This window comes from Fukomys damarensis, unplaced genomic scaffold, assembly GCF_012274545.1.
Source record: "Fukomys damarensis isolate Sample0158 unplaced genomic scaffold, DMR_v1.0_HiC HiC_scaffold_24, whole genome shotgun sequence".
In the NCBI taxonomy this organism is placed as follows: Eukaryota; Metazoa; Chordata; class Mammalia; order Rodentia; family Bathyergidae; genus Fukomys; species Fukomys damarensis.
This window is the reverse complement of record NW_022900936.1, coordinates 11398514-11418940: the sequence shown is the minus strand read 5'-3', so window position 1 is coordinate 11418940 and position 20427 is coordinate 11398514. Positions and strand designations below refer to the sequence as shown.

Here is a 20427-nt window from a genome sequence, read left to right as displayed (position 1 = left end):
TTTTTTTTTGAAGATAGCGTCTCACCAAGTTGTCCAGGCTGGGCTCAAACTTGTGTTCCTTATGCCTTGACCTCCCAGAGCCCTGGGATTACAGGTATGCACCACAACGTCCAGCCAGAATATGCATTTTTGAAAATGAAGTTAAGGTGGTCACTTCTCAGCCTTTTGGTTAAGATCAAGTGTGAAGCTGTTTAAGTTGCACACGAATTCCCACATCTTGGCTGGTACTTTATACATCGAAGACCCACTGAAACCACCCGGTGACCTTCTTGCCTTTATAAACTTGATCTTGCACACATCTGAGCGCCAACTACATACCAGGAATGGTGCGGTCTCTGCCACACTACAGATACAACCAAGCGGCCGCGGATGAACTCTTTCTGGAACACAGAAAACGGGGGAAGTTAGGAAAAAGGATAAACTCAACCTTCTAAGGTTCTACAACCTAAGGAGGGAGGGTCAGGAGACAGTTAAATGGGCTCACGCACAACATAAGGGACACAGACAATGGATGATCGAACAAGGATGAAATGAGAGAGGGCTTTGAGTGAGGATGAGATCGGCTCAAACCGTGTTTCAGGAAAGGCTATGAAAGAGAAGGGGCGCTGGAAATGAACTCGAAGATGGAAGAAGCCAGGTAAACTGGTATTTTTCAGACAGTACCAGCGGCTTCCATGCAGGTAAGAACAGAACAACTTCACGAATTCTGAGAAGAGCGCACAGCACGCAGCTGGGAGGAGTGCGGCTGTGCACAGGGAGATTGAGGGTTGAAGACGGACAGATGGCAGCGCCTGACAAGTCCAATGCCAGGCTGAGGCTCCTGCCTTGGTATGATACGCTGCAAAGGGCTAGAAGGTCTGGCTATGCTTGGGACCGACGAATCCTGCAACGGCGAGGGCAATGATCGGGGAATCAGGGAAGCCAGAGGCTCCTGCAAAATCCGGGCGCAAGTGTGGCCAGCACGGCGTTGGCGGCATCGCCAGTATTTCTTACGCTGCACTAAGCTTCTTGTGGGCAGCAATTATACGTAATTCTTCTTTGCAGCCTCTGTGAGCACAGAGCACACAACAGGCCTAAAATGCTGGCTCCCCCTGCCTCCTGCTTCCTCCACAAATGATCACCAAGGACGGAGGAAACGCCTGCCCCTAGTTCCCCCAGCACAAGCAGGAGGACAGGACACAAGCGGGTGAGACAGGGCGGCAGATCCAAGAAGGAACAACTTCCTACTTTGATAAGAACCGACCAACCTGCTTCCCCTGCTGCTCCTACGGGAAGTCACTGAGGCGAGATCAAAACATCAGCAAAAATGCATACCCGCGTACAACATAAAATAAGCCCTGGAGAAAAGTGCCGCCGAGGACGTGCACGCGACTAAGTGCAAAGACATCTCGTTCTTAAGACGACACACTGAATAGCAAAGGGATACGGTGTCCCCAGTATGCTCCTAAATAGGTCCGAAAAGACGGCGCCTGTGCGGATAAATGCGCTAGGTGTAAACGTTGGGAGGAGGATTTCTATACACGAGAGAGAGCTGTACACACGGCCAACAACACAAAATGCAAACTGAGGGATGTGGGTAAAGGGCGTGCATCCTAGTCTATAAGTGATTACAAGAGTGAAGAAACTATATATTGATACGACTTCAAAGTATGCTAGGTTTTAAAGAATGATACAGGATGGGACAGATGGAATATGTTGCCATTTTGTTGCCAAGTGGGGAGGAAAGGGTTGGGGAAGATACATGCAAACATGGATGCCCAGTCATCTGTACATAATATACCTGTAATGACACATAAGAAACTGGTACTATGAGCTCCCTTCCTAGAGGGGAAAGGGCAACCGAAGGCGAGGGAGGGGAGGAAGACAGACTTTACAAACTTTTGTGTATTTTCAGTTTTGAGTCATGTGACTACACAGCTGCCCGTTCAAAGTATAAATAAACAAAATAAAATTACTCTGAAAGAAAGGTTTGAGGAAAGGAATAGCGCACAGTGCATAGGCTGCAGCAGTTTAAACCAAAGAAACAAAAGAAATGGGAATTAAACCACCTGGCAGGGCGCTGCCCAGCTGACCCCCATCAACCACTGGGCTTGGAGCGTTGTTTGGAAAGGGCTCATTCCAGACAAGGAAAGCTGGGGACTTGGAAAGGCACGTTCTATCAAGTTTCAGGCTGAACTGGATAGAATTTTCTCATAAAACAAATTATGTGATTTACTTACAACAGACGATTCCCCATAGTCCTGTCCCCAAGCAGACCCTGTTCGTTCTAAGATTTAATCACCTGTCACACCGCTCTGTCCTCCACCTGACTGCCACACCTGTGAAGCCCAGGAGACAGCACAGGGGGCTGGTGGGAACCCGCTCCGGAGCAGGGCGGGCCCCAGTATGAGCAGCCATTCCCGTGATGCAGACAGCCGCCCTCCCCTGAAGAGACAGCCCACAAGCCAGTCTGAAGAAAGAGAATCTTGGATCCGTGCGATATTTTCATGAGTTTTCCAACATGATCGTAGATGATTCCAACAACCACCAATTCGGAATAGAGAAATGCACCTTCTTGCCTGCCTCGAGCCCCGTCTATTAAACAGGGGGACCGAGCTGCTGCTATCTGGAAAGGCACACTGAGAAAGTGGCAAGTCGTCTAGTGTTCCAGTGGTCAGAACACAAGGCAGAGGCCCCGGAAATACAGCCCTGTCCCTTGAGGAGCCCCAGAGCCACGCTCAGAGCTGTAAGCTCAGCCCGGTTATTACTGAGCCTGTGGTGTTTCGGGAGCACTGGTCAGGCACATCTGAGAGCTGCCATGAATGCTGTACGCAAAATGGCATCGATGTTGGTATTCGCAAAAGGGTTAGGGGGCAGGGAGAAGGCAGGACGGGAGGTAAGGAAAGCCCAGACAATGGAGACCAACATTACTAACACTAACAAAAGATGAGTGTATACTCACCCCATGGGGCACACTACTCTTGTGCTCCAAGAAGTCCCACACACCTGTCGGCCACGGGCAACAGCAAAGAAAAGAAAAGAAGGGAAAAAACATTTGGCTGTCAGAAACTTCACTTGCAGCCTGCTTTTCTGTGTGAGTGGCTCAGTACTTAACATCTGGGACTCAGTCTTGTCATCTGTGAAATGGAAATAAGGATATCTACCTTCTGACAGTTAAAGTCCAAATGCCTAAAACAGCTTCTGCGTACAGCAGACTCTTGGCAAAGGAGGCTTCTGTCCCTTGTCAGCTTACGTTGGGCTCAGTACACAAATCCGTCGCAGGCTGAGTGGGACCCCCAAAGGCTGAAGTTACAACCACCAGCACCTTAAATTATTTGGATATAGGGTCTCTGCACATGCATGAAAGCTAAGCCCATCCTGGAGCAGACCGGGCCTATAATCCAACATGTTATGTCCTTAAAAGAAGTCAGGAGAGTCACAGGTACACGGAGTGAGGACACCCATGCGATGAAGAAGGCGGACTCCGGAGTCGTCCAAGGAACCCCAAGGTTTGCGGGAAAACAGTCAGGAGCCTGAAGAAACATGGGACAGCCGTCCTGGGTACGGGACAGGGAGCAGAACCTATCCTGTGAACACTGATTTTGGACATTCCAGACCCCAGAACTGTGAGATTAAACTGCTGTTTCAAGGACCTCAGGGGCCGGGGATTTAGCTCAGTGGTGCCACCACCTGCCTCACAAGTGCAACAACCCGAGTTTGATCCCCGGTACCCCCCCCAAAAAAGTACTAAGGACCTCAGTATATAGTATGTTGTCATAGGACCCCAAGAAAACAAATGTCTCTTCCTTTCCCCATCCCATTCCTTTTAAGGAGTATTTCGGACTGGCCTCAGGAAATGGAAGACTGTTATAAATATTAATAATAATGCCCCAGGAAACGCTATCTTCAGTAACACGGTTTTGCAAAAGGACAAAGGTGAGTACCGTCTTGGAAGCAGCCGCCATTTTGGGCTGCTCAGGCTTCCCAGAGGGATATGAGGACCCAGCGGAAGAATGACCTTCAGAGACAACCCAGAAGGTCAAGACCGCATCCCCACCACTACAGAGGCTTGTTCCCACCTGTTAGGTACTTTTTCCTCATTGCTGAGACCAAACATCTGACACTCAAAATTCAATGGGGGAAAAGTTTATTTAGCTCACAATTTGTACAGGTTTCAGTCCATAACTGGCTGGCTTTAAGGCACATGGCAGAGGGGTGTCACAGAGGAGAAACAGTTCATAGTGTCCACAAGGGAGCAAAAGCAACAAGGGACCTTGCGGAGTCTTTGTGCCCCTTTCATACTCTATCTAGGATACCGGGATTAGGGTGGTGCCAAACCAGTCAGTGGAGATGCGTAATCACACACCCTTAATCCCAGCATTGCACCAGGAATCAATCACACACTCTACATCCAGTCACCTCTCAAGAAGTCCCACCTAGGACCTCATGAGGCTTTGGAGGGACGTCTACACACAAACCTTTCCACAAACTCCTTTCCACAGGCCCCTCAAACACTGCTCTCTCAGCCACTTGTTGGCAAAGGCAGAGGGAGAAGGAGCTTAGACAATCTGCTTTGAGCAAACCACAGGCCAATCCAGTTGGCAAGAAGAGGTGGGGGAAAGGGTCAATTCAAACCAGAAAATCACTTTTCTAGATGTTTCCATAGCTAGGAAGACAGGAAGTAATTCTTGGGACTGACTCACCCAACCAAAGTCACCCAAACTCAGAGTCTTCCGTGTGAACCCGGTATCCCAGCAACACAAAACCGGCATTCTCATTGAAATCTACCCAATTCGTGAGGCAATTTCCACCCACCAAAAAGACACCATTTGCTCAGAAACATGGATCCAACAGGTCTCCTGGGAATGCGGACACCGCTCCAGGAGGCTCAGTTATTATCCCTACCGCCAGTCCACCAGGATTTCCAGCTCCACTTAGGTATTTGAAAGCTTAGGAGAAAGTTCCAGTGCCACGAAATTCAGCTGTGCAATTAATAACTCAACAGCCCCAGTTGTAATAAGGTCGCCAAACCAGTCTGCCAGGTGACACACCTTAGAAAACAGTAAAGGGAAAACTTCCAGAGGGGACACTGGAACTCACCACCTCTGCCAGAAAGGAAGCAATTTTAGGGAGGCACTGATTTCTATGTCAATTACCACCATCGCCACAAAATGACTCACCCACCCATGGTCTCCCTGCTTCCCTTCTCTAAATCTGGGCCAGCACCATGCACTAGGAAAGCAGAACTCAGGGTCGGATTTCAACTAACATACCGTGGTGCCTAGACAATGGGTCAGGTGGGAGGAGTTTCTGCTTCACTCAGGGAGCTGTCCTAAGACGTTGTGGCCCCATCATCTGTCTTCGGCTTCCTGGTTCACCCTGGAGAGCACCTTTTCATGCCTGCGTAGTTTCCCTTTCTACTCAGATCCTAATTATTCAAGGGCTGCCAATCCAAGTGGCTGAACCCTCCAGTTTTGGCCGCCTGCCACATCTCTGCTTAAGAGCGTCTCCATCTAAGGGAAAGCAAAGGAAATGTAGGGAAAGGCAATCAGTCAAGCCAAGCAACACGCACATTCAAGTCTTTTCCTTGAGTTAGGATGATGAACTTTTCTTGAATTGGAGCCAATTCAAATCTGGAGAGAAGGAAAAAAAATATCTCAAGACAGAAGCGCTCAGGAATCTTAAGAGTATTTCATTGCTGGAGACCATTCTGGCCCTCTGCTTATATAATAGACAAGAAAATCGAACACTGGGGGAAATAATCACAAACCAGTTACTTTCCATCCCAGCTGGCCACCCCTTGCCTCCCTCCACCTGCCCGTCATGAACACACAGGCATGAAGGAAGCCTGTTCACAGCTCAGGCCCAACCCCACACAAGCAGACAAAATGAACACTCAAAGAGACCTTACTGGTCAGGGTCCACTTTAAGTACGACAGTCAAGTCTTACACATGTGCAGTAACAAAGATAAGAAAACCAATTATGAAGAAAAATGATCTAAGACTAAACTTTGAGGGCTGGGGATTTAGCTCAGTGGTTCTGCTACCTGCTTCACAAGTCCAAGGTCTCAAGTTTGATTCCCGGTACCAAAAAAAAGACTAAGCTTTGAAGGGTGCAACCCACCCAATTCCCAGCTTCCCCCAGAGGGATGACCCCATTCACTGGTACTCAGGCAAGAAGGGCAGGAGCCCTTCCTGGAAAGGCTGCCCGTGTCTGTTCTCGTGAGTTTGGGCACTGTGAACACACTCTGATCACCCCAGACTCTTCACAAGAGAAACCAAGATCTCAGAGCTTGAAGCCAACGTGCCGCATCCCTGGTGTCCCAAGGAGCCCGCGTGTGAGGACTTCAAGCTCAGCACTTAACGTATCACTGGAATCTATGTCCGCGCCTCTGCTCTGCCCCCTTCCCATGTCCCAGGTCTCTTACAGACTGACTTTCCATCTCTTCAGCCTCCTGAGGACGCTGCCAGAGCAGGAGACCAGTAAACCCAGCACAGATGATGATGCACTACCTCGGGAACACCGAGGAAGAATTTAATCTGAACCAAGGTACACACCCAACACTCACACTTTTTCAAGTATCAAATGTAGGGGCTGAGTGATGATGGCCTCTTCCAACTCCAAAATTCTAACAATGCCTCAATGGGCTAAATATTCAGATATTCTGATGCAAGGGTTGGGACCAGTCTATCCACTTCCCCTGAGCAGATCTGTAATGCTTATCAGATATCCCCTGCAGGTGAATAAAGATTCATTCTCACCTGTCAATCCCTGCCCAGTCCTAAAGTGAGCACAGCCTAATCTTCCAAAAGATGCATGACCTTCTCCATGTTGGGTATGAGCAAGTGAATGGCTGGCATGTTGGGTGTCCTGACTTGCTGGGAGAATCACAGGTTCCTGCTTGCTCACAAACATGCTAGGCCACCCTAGCGCACAGCACCCCACCCCCCCGGCCCAGCTTCATTTGCAGGCAAAGGTAGGTCTCATCCCATCTTGACATAAATTCAAGGTCATGAGAGTGGGCGTGGCCACCAAATCCTTTGGGAGTAACCCATTCTTACACTGTTCAAGAAAGTGGCTCTAGAGCCAGCGTGGTGGTGCACGCCTGTAATCCCAGAACTCAGTAGGCTGAGGCAAGAGGATCGCTGTGAGTTCGAGACCAGCCTGGACTATATAGTGAGTTCCTGGTCAGTCTCACTACATAGTGAGATGTCTCAAAAAACCAAAAAACCAAAAAAAAAAAAAAAAAAAAAAAAAAAAGGGGGTCTGATGGGCCGGATTTGGCTCAGTGGTTCTACCACCCGCCTCACAAGCGCAAGGGCCTGAGTTCATTCCCAGGTACCAAAAAAAAAAGTGGCTCTGAATGGTGCAAGATCTCTACCTGGCCATTTCAGAAGCCATCCTGAGAACAAGGCACCACTCCTCTGAGTTCAAAACTGCCAGTGCAAAGGGGCTGCGGATTTAGCTCAGTGGTTCTGCCGCCTGCCTTGCAAGCCCAAGGACTCAAATTCGATCCCTGGTACCAAAAAAGAAACTGCCAGTGCAAGAACCAAAAGCCATGTGGTGGCTCAGACTGAAGTTCTCCTCTGCTCAGTGTGGAGAAGACCACAACATGAAAACTTCCACAGCCTCGACGGTGGAACACAGGCGAGTTCCCCAGGGGAATGTCCCCAGTGAGTCAGTGAGTCAGTTCCACAGGGGACAATGCAGGACCACTTTTTTCTTCTGATGTCTGTGTAGGACAGACTGGCCCTCAGTTGCCGCAGGACCCCATACTTGCTAATAACTCCGCTCAGTCCAGAGCCTGAGGAACCTGACCTTTCTCCCCAGCAGCTAAGAGCTGGACCGCTGTGATCCCAGCATGAGAGCTACTCTTCCCTTGACACAGCGCGACAGGAATGATCCCTTTTCAAGAAATCAGTGAGTGCCTTCTACAAAATGTGTGTGCCCTGGAGACATAAAAGTACTGAAAATAAAAAGATACCATCCTTGTCATAAAGGGACTTGGGATACAAGGAAGGACAAATTCCTGGACGCAGTGCTACATTCCATGGTGCAGAACAAAGAACAAGCCGGTCAATCGACTGAGCCACTAACTAGCTGGGTAACCACAAGGTCAAGCCACTTAACCATTCAGTCTCCTCGTCTGGGGCTAGGAATGTGACCCGATGCTCCAGGGCCTGTCTAGCATGCATACGGCCCCGAGTTTGATCTCCCCCAGGATTGATTCATCCAAGGTCCCACAGCTTGTGGCAAACAACGGTGACAACACAGGCAGCGGTGGCCGCCCTCATGGTTTTTTTTTTGGCCCTGTCCAACTCTTCATAGCAGGAATCGAATGGCCAACTGCTGGGGCCACCTCCGCCCTCTGATCTCCCTTCCCTTCCTCCTGCCCACACTTGCTAAACTAGCTCTGTCACAAACACACATCGTGTCAGTCTAGTGCATCCTTTTTTCTTTTTGCATTCTCCTGCATCTTTCTTTTAAATTATGATAAAATAAGTATAGCATAAAATTGGCCATTTGACCCTTTTTAAATACACGATTCAGAAGGTTATAGACATTCACATTGTTGTGCAACTATCTCTGGCATTCACCTCCAGGAACTTTTATCTTGCAAAATTGAAGGTCTGCACCCACTCAACCTAACTCCCTTGAATCTGACTACTACAGAGGCCTCGTATCAGTGAAATCATGTACTGACTGACTTATTTCACTTAGCATAACGTCTTCCAGGTTCATCCATGCCGTAAGTATATGTCAAAATTTTCTCCCTTGTAGGTAGGTCTGCACCTTGCATTCATCCCTTAATCACTCGGATCACTTCCACATTTTGGCCACAGGGAGTAAGGCCGCTACAACATGGCCAAACGAATACTCTCTTCAAGTCCCTGCTTTCACTTCTTTGGGTGTTGTGCTAGTCAGCTTTCCACTCCTGTCACAAAATGCCGGAGGAAGGCTATTAAAGGAGGCAGGGATTCAGTTCAAGGTTTCAGAGGCTGCAGTCCATGGTCCTTGGAGTCCACTGTTTCTAGATCTGAGATGAGGCAGAACATCATGGTGGGGACCATGCGATAGAGCATAGCAGCTCACCCCATGGGGCTTGGGGGTGGTGACAGAAGGAAACAGCCAGAGAGGAAGGGGCTAGGATAGGATATAGTTCCAAAGGTCGCGCCCCATGACTTACTCCCTTCCACCTGTTCACAGCCCACTCAGCTACAGTGAGCACCATCACGGTCCAGTCACTGCCTGAAAGCCCAGCAGCTGCCTCTGGGGGACTTCTGAGACCCAAACCACAACAGGTATATACCCAGGAGGGGAACTGCTGAATCATACAGCAAACCTATTTTGAAGTTTTTAAAGGTACACATGTATCATTTAACACACCAGTCCTCAACCTTTTTGGTACCAGAGACTGCTTTCCTGGAAGACAGTTTTTCCATAGGAGGGGATGTGATTGGTTTCAAGATGGTTCAAAGGAACTTGCAACCTCACATGCACAGCTCACAGGAGGGTTGGTGCCCCTGTGAGAATCTAGTGTCTGGGCTCATCTGACAGGAGGAGGAAGGAGCTCAGGTGGTAAGCAAGAGATGGGAGCGACTATAAATACTGATGAAGCTTCCTGCAGTGGCCACTCACTATGTGGCTGGTTCCCAACGGCTGTGGAGTGGTACTGGTCAGTGGTCTGGGGATTGGAGGTCCTCCGCTTTAAATACTTCTTTATAACTACAATTCATCAAAAATTTTTATTCAAGTACTATTTATTAATTAGAAGCTATATAGTATACTAAACCCAGGGTTAGGTAACGGGGACAGTCTAGACTGGGCATGATGCCCGTCACCTTAGGGCTTTTAGTCTAGGGAGGCCAACAGACAGGGATGGGCTCACAGGCATGTATCTGACACAGGCAAACAATGGTAAAGTTCAGGTAGCAGCTCTGACACCAGCCTCATTATGGGGACAGCATTTGAAAGCGATGGTCCAGGGCTGGGGATTTAGCTCAGTGGTACCACCATCTGCCTTGCAAGTACAAAGGTCCCGAGGTTGATCCCTGGTACCAAAAAAAAAAAACAAGAAAGTGACAGTCCAGAGACTCATCGGTGCTGTGGGTTGGATTCTGTGCCTCCAAAAGTTATGCTGAGGACTAGGGATGTAGCTGAATGGTAGAGAGCCAGAGGGCATGCAGGAGGATCTGGGTTCAGCCTCCAGTATCACAAAAGACAAACAGCAAAGAAAGATCTGTTGGAAATCCTAACTCCTGGAACTTTGTGCAAGTGAGCTTCCCAGGTCAGCATCTCAGCAGATGCAACCAAGTCAGGATGGGGCCATGGGGAACCAGCGCAGGCTCTGTTTGAATGACTGGTATCCTTACAAAACCAAGGATGTTGGACCCTGGGAAGAAGGACATGGAAAGATAGAGACAGAGAGCCAGAAAAAGCTAGCAAGAGCCAGGAAAAGAGTCTTCTCGCCTCCCTGCAGAGGGACCAGGGGCCCTGCCAACACCCCGGTCTGACTCCTAGCCCCCGACCTGTGAGGGTGAACTTCCTACATCACATCCTCTACAGGATGGAATGCAGCAAGTCATGGGTTGGGATTCTTTTTCTCTTTCCTCGGAGTCAGGAACAGTGACAGAGATATAAAGAAGTAGACTTTCATCTTCACTTTCTAACCACCTAGTTACTTATGATCCTGACCTCTTAACCTCAGCCTCTGCTTTGGGCTCTCTCAGGCTAGGTCCCTTAGCTACAGCTGCGATCCCAACCGGAAGGGACCTGGGTCTCAATGCCCCAGGAGGTATTTCTGAAACTAATGAGGACACTCTTGCATCTGGGGGTGACAGTGCAAGATGTACAGCAAACTCGGCTGCTCCTGCCCCTCACACACACACACACCACGCACTGCAGAGAACACACGTTGTCACAGGTTTTGAGGTGCCAGGGATTGAACCCAAGGGCATCACACTGGGCTACATCCCAAGACGTTTTATTTTGCTGTTTCATTTTGTCTTGCCTTGCCTTGTCCTGTCTTGTCATTTGCTTTCTTTTGTCATGTTGTGTCATGTCACGCTGTGTCCTGTTGTGTTTTGTTTTTTGGTTCTCTTTTGCTAAGTCACTAAGTGGCCTAGGCTGGGCTCGAACCTGCAGTCCTCCTGCCTCAGCCTCCCAGGGTGCTGAGCTCATGACCGGCGTGCTCCACCATAACCCGCTCTGCCTCACATGCTTCTCAGTGCAGCCAGGCAGACATGAGACCCCAGTCACGGAGGAGTGATCCGACTTTCCTAATGATGTGCATGTGAACACACCTAGAGTGTCTCTGCACCGCTGGTGTGAAGATTATGCGAAACGGTGAGCACCCCCTGGCAGGTTTGCCCCCCAAACCTCTCCTGCACAGATGGCAGAGGTCACCCCAGGTAGAAGCACCCTCTCAGGGGACAGCATCCTTGGGTGCAGAGAGCCCTGTGCAGAAGCAGACAGGCCCTGGCACAGAGATGCACACTCGGATCTCCCCTGCAGAGCCCTTGGGCACGCCCGAGGGCCATGTGAGCGCAGAGTCACCTGCCTGGCACCGGCACCACCTCCCACCCGCTCCACGGGCACCCGAGTGTCCCAGCACCCATCACTGCGCCTCCCCTGCCGCTGTCAACACAAACGCCCACACCCAGGCAGGAAGCAAAAATAACCAGGCGTGTGGCAGCGCGCTCTGCCCCCGCCTCGGCCCTCCGCCTGCCCCATCCTCTGAGATGGGCGCGGGAAGCAGCAGGAAGAGGGGCAAGGTGAGCAGCAGGGCCAGCCCTGCGTCCTGTGTCCTGTCTGCAGGAGAAACCAGCACCACAGGCGGCTCTCCCTGCAGCCCCACTTCCTGCTCTGGTTCCCAGGTGCAGCCAAGAGCCAGAGGAATCTCAGTGTGAGTCAGCCCATGGCGACGCCTCCCTCCCTCCTGCCTTGTTTATTTCAGAGCAGGTCTCTTCATGCCCAAGCAAAAGAAGAGGTGAAGAGCGACCCCTGTCCACGGGCCAGGGCCAGATCCAGCACTCTTATGAGGCCCACTCACCCAAGGGTCTGCTCTCGTGAAAGGCAACGCAATCCTGGTGCCATGCATTGAATTCAAAAAGACCCACGGAAGCCTTCAGCCTCGGTGTCCATGGATGGCACAACCAGCTGGCCGGGACAACCATAAAGGTTCCCGGCCCAGGTGGCATGGTTAACAGAAGTTCACTGTGGCCCAGTTCTGGAGGCCAAGACAGCAGTAGAGATGACCGTGCCGAGCGCTCCCTTCCCAGGTGGCAGATGCCACCTTCCCCCCTGCGCCCTCACACACCCTGCGTCCTTCTGGGTGTGACCCTCCCCAGGGTCTCCACAGGGTCCCCTCATGAGAAGCCTCACCAGCCTGGATTAGGGGCCACCTCCTGGGCCTCAGTCTAACTTAGGCTCCTCTTTAAAGGCAGGGTTTCCGAACACAGTCACACGCTGAGGCACTCCCCAGAGTTCAGGCGTCCACACATTAATCAGGCCAAGGGAGACTGGGTCAGACCATAATGGTGACCTTACCCGGAAATCATTCACCTTGCATGACTAGGTTTTGCAGATGTGATCAGTTAAGTGAAGGCCCCTTACTCCCTTATGCCCGGCGTCCTAAACAAAAAGGGGACCCACAGACAGAGAACACCAGGTGACAACAGAAGGGCGACTGGGACCATCCAGCTGCAAAGTCAACAGATGCCACAGGCTGCCTGTCATCACCAGAAGTGGGAGGCGGCACAAGAAGATTCTGCCCCCCGGTAGGAACCCACTGGGCTGGTGCTGTTATGCTGAACGTGCATCCTCTAGAACAGGGATGGGATAATCGCCCATCATTTCAGCTCGCCTAGGTTATCATCACGGGTCAGGGCAGCCCCAGGAAACGAAGTCCTGGGAAATTCTCATTAGGTAGTTTCATGGGCACTCCAGTTTCAGACCCTTAAAGCCACTTTGCAATGTACAGAAAGCCTCAGTTAAAATTATTGCCCCCTGGACTGGGAATTTAGCTTAGTGGTTCCACAGCCTGCCTCAAAAGTGCAAGGTCCCGAGTTCATCCACCCCCCCACCCCCCACCCCCGCGCTGTGTGTGACAATCCTGAAAACCTTGCACCGGCCTCTCTGATCCTGGCTGGATTATACCCAATAGCAAAATTCACCAGAGTTCCAGAGAAAGGAGAGCAGAAAGAAGAAACACAGTAATACCAAGGAGATAGTGTCTTCAATTAGTAAAACCCCAAGCTTTTACCTGGTTGCTAGGGCAAGAGAAAAAGATTTTTACAAGAATCTAATTCGAAAATCAAGTTGAAGAATCAGAGGGAATTGACAGGCAGAGACGATGAAATTCTGTCCCAGCTCGGGGACACAGAAGACAGTGGAGGACAGTCAGGCAGTGGCCACAAGCAGACTGACACCCAGAGTGTCGCCACAAAACAAAAGCTTTTACAAGACACTCGCCTTCACTGTGTGGGATACAGGACTGAAGTTACTCCACCACTATTTTTTTTAATATTGTCACACTGGCAATAAATAAACCAGCAAATGACTTGTGTCCCACTGGGAGGGGGGTGGGGGGTTCTTTTGTTTTGGGGGGGTTGTTTTTGCTTTTGTTCTGAGAGAGGTGCTCACTAAGGTGCCCAGGCTGGGCTCAAACTTGCAGTCCTCCTGCCTCAGCCTCCCAGAGTGCTGGGGTTTCGGGTGTGTGCCACCATACCCAGGTACTTTAGTGGGAAGCAGATTGACTAAATTAGCCTTTTAGCAGCCAGAATACACCTGTATCAGGAAAATGAACTTTTGAATTTGTTTTAAAGGAATTTCTTATCAGAACTCACATCATGCCTGTTGGCGGCTTTCTTTATAATCTAGCTTGTCCTAGTTACAAAAACAAGGTTTCGGCATGTCCCCTAAAGGACTGCTCGGATCCCAGCCTCCCCTCTCCTCACCCACGGTTCCTTCCACCTCCTCATCAAAGACTCCGAATTGAGACCAGAATCACTGCTGTACAATCAGAGAATATTTGCCCCCAAACACAATGCAAATCCAGGACTGAAGAAAAAAAACTGTCTGCTACCGAAAAGGCAATGATCCAACCAAACTGGTTTAACGAGACAATTTGCAAGTTCTAGGTTTTTCGCTTCTAGGTTCCCAAAGGTGAACCGGCAGCCTCTTCCTCGGGCCAGGAATGCAGGAGGAAGTTAGGAATGCAGCTTTGGAAAGTATTAAATTAGGAGGTAAAAAAAAACAGCAAATCATCTTGCTGTGAGTTCTGACACATCCTCAGTCCTCCCACCCTCTGGACACTAACCCAGGGCTGCAGTCCTCAAGTGCAGCAAGAACCCCCCGGCCCCTCTCTGCAGGCCTCAGACCTCCGGCCGCAGCTGCTCGGGGCCGTGGCTGGGGAGACAGAAACCTGATGTCTTGCTCCTGATTCTCCTCACATCCATGACACGCACAGACGTGCACCTTCCAGGCCCACTTCCAGGTCTGGACACAAAAGCAGGAGTGGGGGGCTGGTCTGGTGACCGTCACAGTTTTTGCTGGTAGTTTTCACAGACTACACTTGTACAGACGCCTAAGGTTGTTCTGCCCTAACTGAAAACTCCTCCCAAGTCTCAATTTCCCAGCTGTTCCCCTTCTTGACTACTGAGTCCACAGCACCCAGCACCCATCACACACACACACACACACACACACACACACACACACACACACACACACACACCCTGTTTGCCTGGAATGCCCCCCTGTTCTTTTTCTTTCTTTTTTTGAGACAGGTTTCACCCGGTAGACCAGGCTGGCCTTGAACTCTCGGCAATCCTCCTGCCTCAGCCTCCCAAGTGCTGGGATTACAGGCGTGCACCACCACGCCCGGCTTCCCCTGTTCTTTTGTCTATCTAGAAAACTCTGGGTAGATGGTAAAGAAAATGAGGTATTTATATACAATGGAGTACTACTCTGCCATAAAGAAGGATATACTCGGTCATGGGTAGGAGCTTGGATGCACCTTGAGACTATAATTTCAAGTGAAATGAATCAGACACACAAGCTGGAGTGGTGCACGGTACCTTTTAATGAGAAACTCAGAGCTTAAATAAAGAGCAACATAAAATACAGATGATAGGAAACAAGGAGATAGATCTTTTGCAGAAAGGAAGGGGACTAAGAGATGGAGGGAGGGGAAAGAGAGGAGGGGAAGGGAATTAAGAAAGAATTTAAGATATGCTGCACACACATGCCGATGCCCCATAAGGAATGTAACCACTATGTACTGCAAACAGGTACCAAGAAAAAAATTAGAACTGGAGAAAAAAGAAAAGATCCCACACATCTAACCTCTGCTCGCCCAGATCCAGCGGCAAAGTGGTTAATCACGCCATGCTCCTTTGGAAAACCCTCGTACTGCTGACTGAATGAGACACTGGAAACGGGCTGGCAACTTGCACTCCACTGGCTACCCAGGCCGGTATTGCTCCTGCTAGACGCCCACCGCCGCGGCCACGGCCGATATTTCACCTCTACCCTACTCCGCTCAGGGGCTCTGTTGCACCAGCCTCTCAGAGCCTGGCACAGCTGGATGGCGACAGCACACCTTGCTGAGTGAATCTAATGACTCTCCTCTGGAACTGGAAAGGACAGTGTGAAATCAACAACTTTACGGGCTGCCACGACTCTGTGCTCAGACATGCAGGGGCGGCAGCACCCAGGAAGTCTGCAGCATGAGTCACGTCTGTCAGGATCTCCATGGAGCGGTGATCTGAGAAAAACATGAACCCACGGTTCCCGTTCACAGCCACTGTCCGAGAGCAGATTCTAAGACACTGGGACGGGTTGGGTTTGGTGTGCCAGAAGGAGTCTTCGCTGGCTCCATGGGGACACAAGAGCTGACCTTCCCGTGGCTCCGAAAGGAAGGAAACTCCTAAGTGTAATTAACCACGTCTGGCATGATGTCCTCCGGCCTCATCAGAGCCACCAAATTCAAATCCCAACCTTGTGAACTTCAACCGTCCACAGCTGCCTATGCAACTGGAGTCGCCAAAGGAAAAGAGAAGGAAAGATGAATGAGTCAATACAGCCGAACGAAAGCTGGGGCAACGTAACACAAACTGCTTAGACATGGACTCAATAAGTGTGCACTGGGCATCTTTCCAGGGACTGCACCGGATTCAAATGGCTCCCTGCTGCACCCCAGGAGCTCAGGAGACAAACTCAGAAACAGTCCCACCACATAAAAAGATCAGGAGACGATGCCACTGCAGCCAGCCCTCCGTGTCCCTGCGCTCTGCATCCAGATTGAACCAAACACAGATTTAAAATATTTGGGGAAAAAACGCATCCATAATGGACACATACAGACTTTTTTCTTTGATTATTCACCAGACAGTGCCGTATAACAGTGACTCATGTAGTATCAGAGTGGTAAGTAATCTGGAGAGGGTTTAAAGCGTATGGAAGGATGTTTGGGGTCAGAGATTTCCATGATACAAACAGCCCGCTGCGACACACGTGCCACAGGTTCGACACACGTGCCACAGGTTCGGCACCACTAGTTACACCATTTCATATACGAGGCCTGAGCATCCACAGGATTTGGTCCTCCTGGGGGTCCTGGAACCAATCTTCTCCCAGGCATCCAGGGGTGAGTGTACTATTACTACTCACTATGGAAGGCTGAACAACGCCTCCCCTCCCAAAACAAAACCATTCTCTGGCCAGAATGAGGGAGGTTTCACAACGACAGAAGCAAAGGTGCAAGCAGAAAAGGAGGAAGCAACACAGTGAGGGCTGACGCAGAGCTACACGGCCACACACCGAAGACTACTGGGGTCTAAGTGCTATTTTGAGTTAGATATCTAAACAGCAAGGGCATGAAAGGTGCTCTGACTTGCCCTTTCTTCCCAAAGGCAGGAAACCAGACTTTCCTGCAAAAGGGGCCCTTTCCATCATAGAAAGAAGGAAATATTCTCATCAGAAAGAGGGAGTCCGGGCAGAGAAATCTGTGCATACCGACCTCATTAAACTAACCCGTATCTTTCTCATTCTGCCCCACAGACAGCTGCTTTCGCTCGAGCTGTCTTGTCACATTGTTACAGCTCACTACACTCTGTCCAAACTCGCATAAAATCATGTGCCCTGAAACGACACGTCAGTGACCAATTGTGTCTCATGGGATTAGAACGGAGCCGGAAATTCCTATCACCTAGCATGTTTACTGTCCCTTTCCTACTTTCAGATATGCTTAGATACACAAATACCACTGTGACAGGTACTGCCAGTTGCCCAAGGTGCAGGCTGAGGGCAAGAGGTGGTACCCTGTAGCATGAGTGGTAACGGACTCCGCCCCTAGGTTCACGTAAATTCGGTAACTCTGAGGTGTGCAAATCCGGGAACTCGCCTCAAGGTGCATTTCCCAGACGCATCTCCTCCAGGTGTAGCTTAGCAGTTAAACGCCCCATGTGCATGACCCTGCTTCGGTCTCCGGCACCAGAAACAAAGCAACTCAGGAGCGTGCATCCCTTCATAAGCAACACGCGATTGTTTAAGCTTTCCATTTTTTTTTGGGGGGGGGTCTTCACTGGTCCCATGAGGACGCCTATGTGCATGTGAAAATTAGTAAATTAAACGGACTGGCTTCTCTCCTGTTTATCTGTGTTCTGGTGGTCTCACTTGTAAGACCCAGAGGAAAACTACCCTGGAGAGCAGTTGAAGTTTTTCTCTCTCTTACTTACACTCGGCAGCTCAGAGAGAGCCCCACCCTGGGCGATGCCTTGATCTGAAACCAGTGGGGTGATTTTGGACAGCTGGCCTCAGAACGGGGAAAAGAATGGATTAGATTGAAGCCACCAAATTTGGGGCTTAGGAAATGACTATCCTCTTTTATCGCGCCCCCCCCATTTTTCTCAGGAACAATGACCACGAGCCATGGTATAGATAAAGAAAGCTCAAGCGCGGGCGCGGGCAGAACCAGGGACGGACCACGGCCCGCTCCTCCTTGGGGGGGGGGGCCTTCGCTGTGCAACAGTCACTCTGCTAACACTGGATAAAAAGTGTACCCAAGACTCCAGAAAGATGAGGGAGCTTAGAACAACACCATTCAGGAAGGAGAAGATGGGATCATCCCACAACATGGTTTTTTCCACTTAGAAATGAAAGCAATGCAATGAAAGCATTCATTAAATGGCCCAAGTTGCAAGTTAATATCGTCACACTTACCCTACCCCTGGACCCTCGGGATAGCAAGGCTCTTTATAGCCTATAATAATCCCCAGAGCTTGCTTGCTACTTCAAATCCAGACAAGCACTGACTACGTGCGTGGGTACCCACAGGCGGCTGCTAACTCCCAGCCACCCCAGCAGCAATTGCGGCACTAAATATGTACCAAAAAGGAAGAAATAACGACCGTCCCAGGACAAGGCCAACTCATTTGGAACCCACTGCTTCGGGAATTAATGGGATTCCCGTGGTAATGACCTTTCCCACTTCTGTAATATGAATTTTCACAACGTGAAAATCCAACTCCCTCTCTGTTTATGAAAGCCATTCCTTTCCAACAGCTGAAGCAACAAAATCAGCCAAAAGCACTTCGCAGCTGTCCAAGTGGAGATTTATATCACACGTAAACATAAAGAAGGGTTACGTAACCTAAACTGTGGGCCAGCACGCGGAATCAAAGCGGAATCCAGACTCGCTTCACCCCTGCAATTCCCAGAACTGGACCAATTAAAAACTCCCCAGGCTTCCGCCACCTTTTCTGGAAAGTGAGGAAACACCTGCTTCATAAGGTAGCAATAAATCCTGAAAAGGACCCATGGCTTGGAGTGTCAGGGTTTCCACCCCGCATGTGCGAAGGGACCTGCTGGCCACAGAGCAGGTGCAGGCCCTGATTCCCACAGTTTCCTGTTGCCCGCTCACTTCTGCACTCGCTGGTAGAGCAAGAGGCGTGATGTGATGCCTGCAGGTTCCTGAGCTCCCCGGGAAGGGACACGTCGCTACATCTACTTTTTCCTTTCTTGTGGAGCTGGCAATGGTGCACTCCCAACCCTAAATTTCACTCCCTCAACCCCACCACCTTCTCTGACATGAAACCCTCACCCTGAAATTCTTAGTGAGGTTGCCTTTCCATTTTATGGTCGAAATACTGGAAATGAATGGGAAAACAGCAAGCTGAAAAACTTCATTTAAATTAGAGAATGGTGTCTGGAGTTTCTCATAAAGATCATATTCTAGACATCCAGAAAACCTGAGCTCCTGTGCTCCCTAGCTGTGCGTCTTCAGGCAAATCAGTTAACCTCTCTGAGACTTAGTTTTCGCCTCATAGCTATACACAGTTGGACCTCTTTAAGAAGCAGAGGACAGCAAGGACTCTAATTTAATAAATTATTAATCCGGAATGGGGATTTAGCTCAGTGGACTACGCCTGCCTCACAAGTGCAAGGTACTAAGTTCGATCCCCAGTACTAAAAATAAATAAATAAATTGTTAATCGAGTCCCCAGAAGAGCCCTTGTTTTTAGGCTGGGCATCAGATTTCCCTTCAGCAGTGAGTGGGCTGGACCACAAGCTCTCTAAACGGTTGCCCCTAGCAGGAACGTTCCAAGTTTGAAAGGTGGCTTTCTTCCCACTGAACTGGTCCTTGATGCCTTTTAACAAATGGCCTCACTGAAAACGACCTATCAAGAACTGAAAGCAACGAAGACTGTGGAGTTCCTCTGGATTTAACCGATGTGAATAACACATTAAAATGCTGCCTCCCATTCTAGTAACACGACCCAGTCAGTATCTCAAGATGACAAGTTTTCAAGCTACAACCGCAAATTCTGTCATTTAAACGTGGGAGCAATAGCTATAATTCACCATCCAGCGATACAAGGGATTTTAACACATTCTCAGTCTTTCTCAGTAGGCCATCACCACTCGTGGCTCTAAACAGCTTTGTCACAGACCAGGCACCATGTTTTGTGCAGTTTCTTGGGGATGGAACCAGGACCCTGTAAGAGCTCTGCCACTGAGCCGCAGCCCCAACCCGCAATGCCACTTTTAATCAGCGGTGACTCCTCTGCAACACTGGATTTCTCCTTGCAACTTCTCACACCCCTACTAAAGGTACCTACAAAGAGAGGCAAACCAAACAAAATGTACAAGGTATATTTGTTTTCCCCCTTACAAATGGCACCAAAAACAGGGCTACAGCACCAAGACATATAAAAGAGCACCCTCAAACTTTACTAGGTGCAATTCTCCCTAAATACAGCCCAAAAACAGAGTAGTGAAATACACACGTGATCGAAAAATACAGTGAATATTTAAAAAAAATTTTTTTTCAAAATTTTATAATAAAAGACATCACCATGAGTCCTCCTCAAAATACTCTTCCTCGCTTCAAACTCACTTCTCACCACTTTCTGTTTCTTTCTTTTTTTTTTTTTTTTTTTTTT

At 49.5% G+C, this 20427-nt stretch overlaps 1 protein-coding gene across 9 annotated transcripts in view; it reads right to left on the bottom strand.

The window, feature by feature from the left end:
* The window catches only part of Tiam1 (TIAM Rac1 associated GEF 1), a 401135-nt gene that overhangs the window by 320028 nt on the left and 60680 nt on the right, over nt 1-20427 (bottom strand). For 4 of the 9 annotated variants that reach the window (XM_010608611.3, XM_010608609.3, XM_033755950.1 and 1 more), the window contains exon 1: nt 319-360. The exons of 2 other annotated variants lie outside the window; for them this stretch is intronic. The gene's annotated coding sequence lies outside the window, so the exon portion shown is untranslated. Of the gene's footprint in view, nt 1-318; nt 381-20427 lie in introns of those variants that run through there. 3 more of the 9 variants (XM_033755949.1, XM_010608618.2, XM_010608617.2) reach the window with 3 other exon arrangements.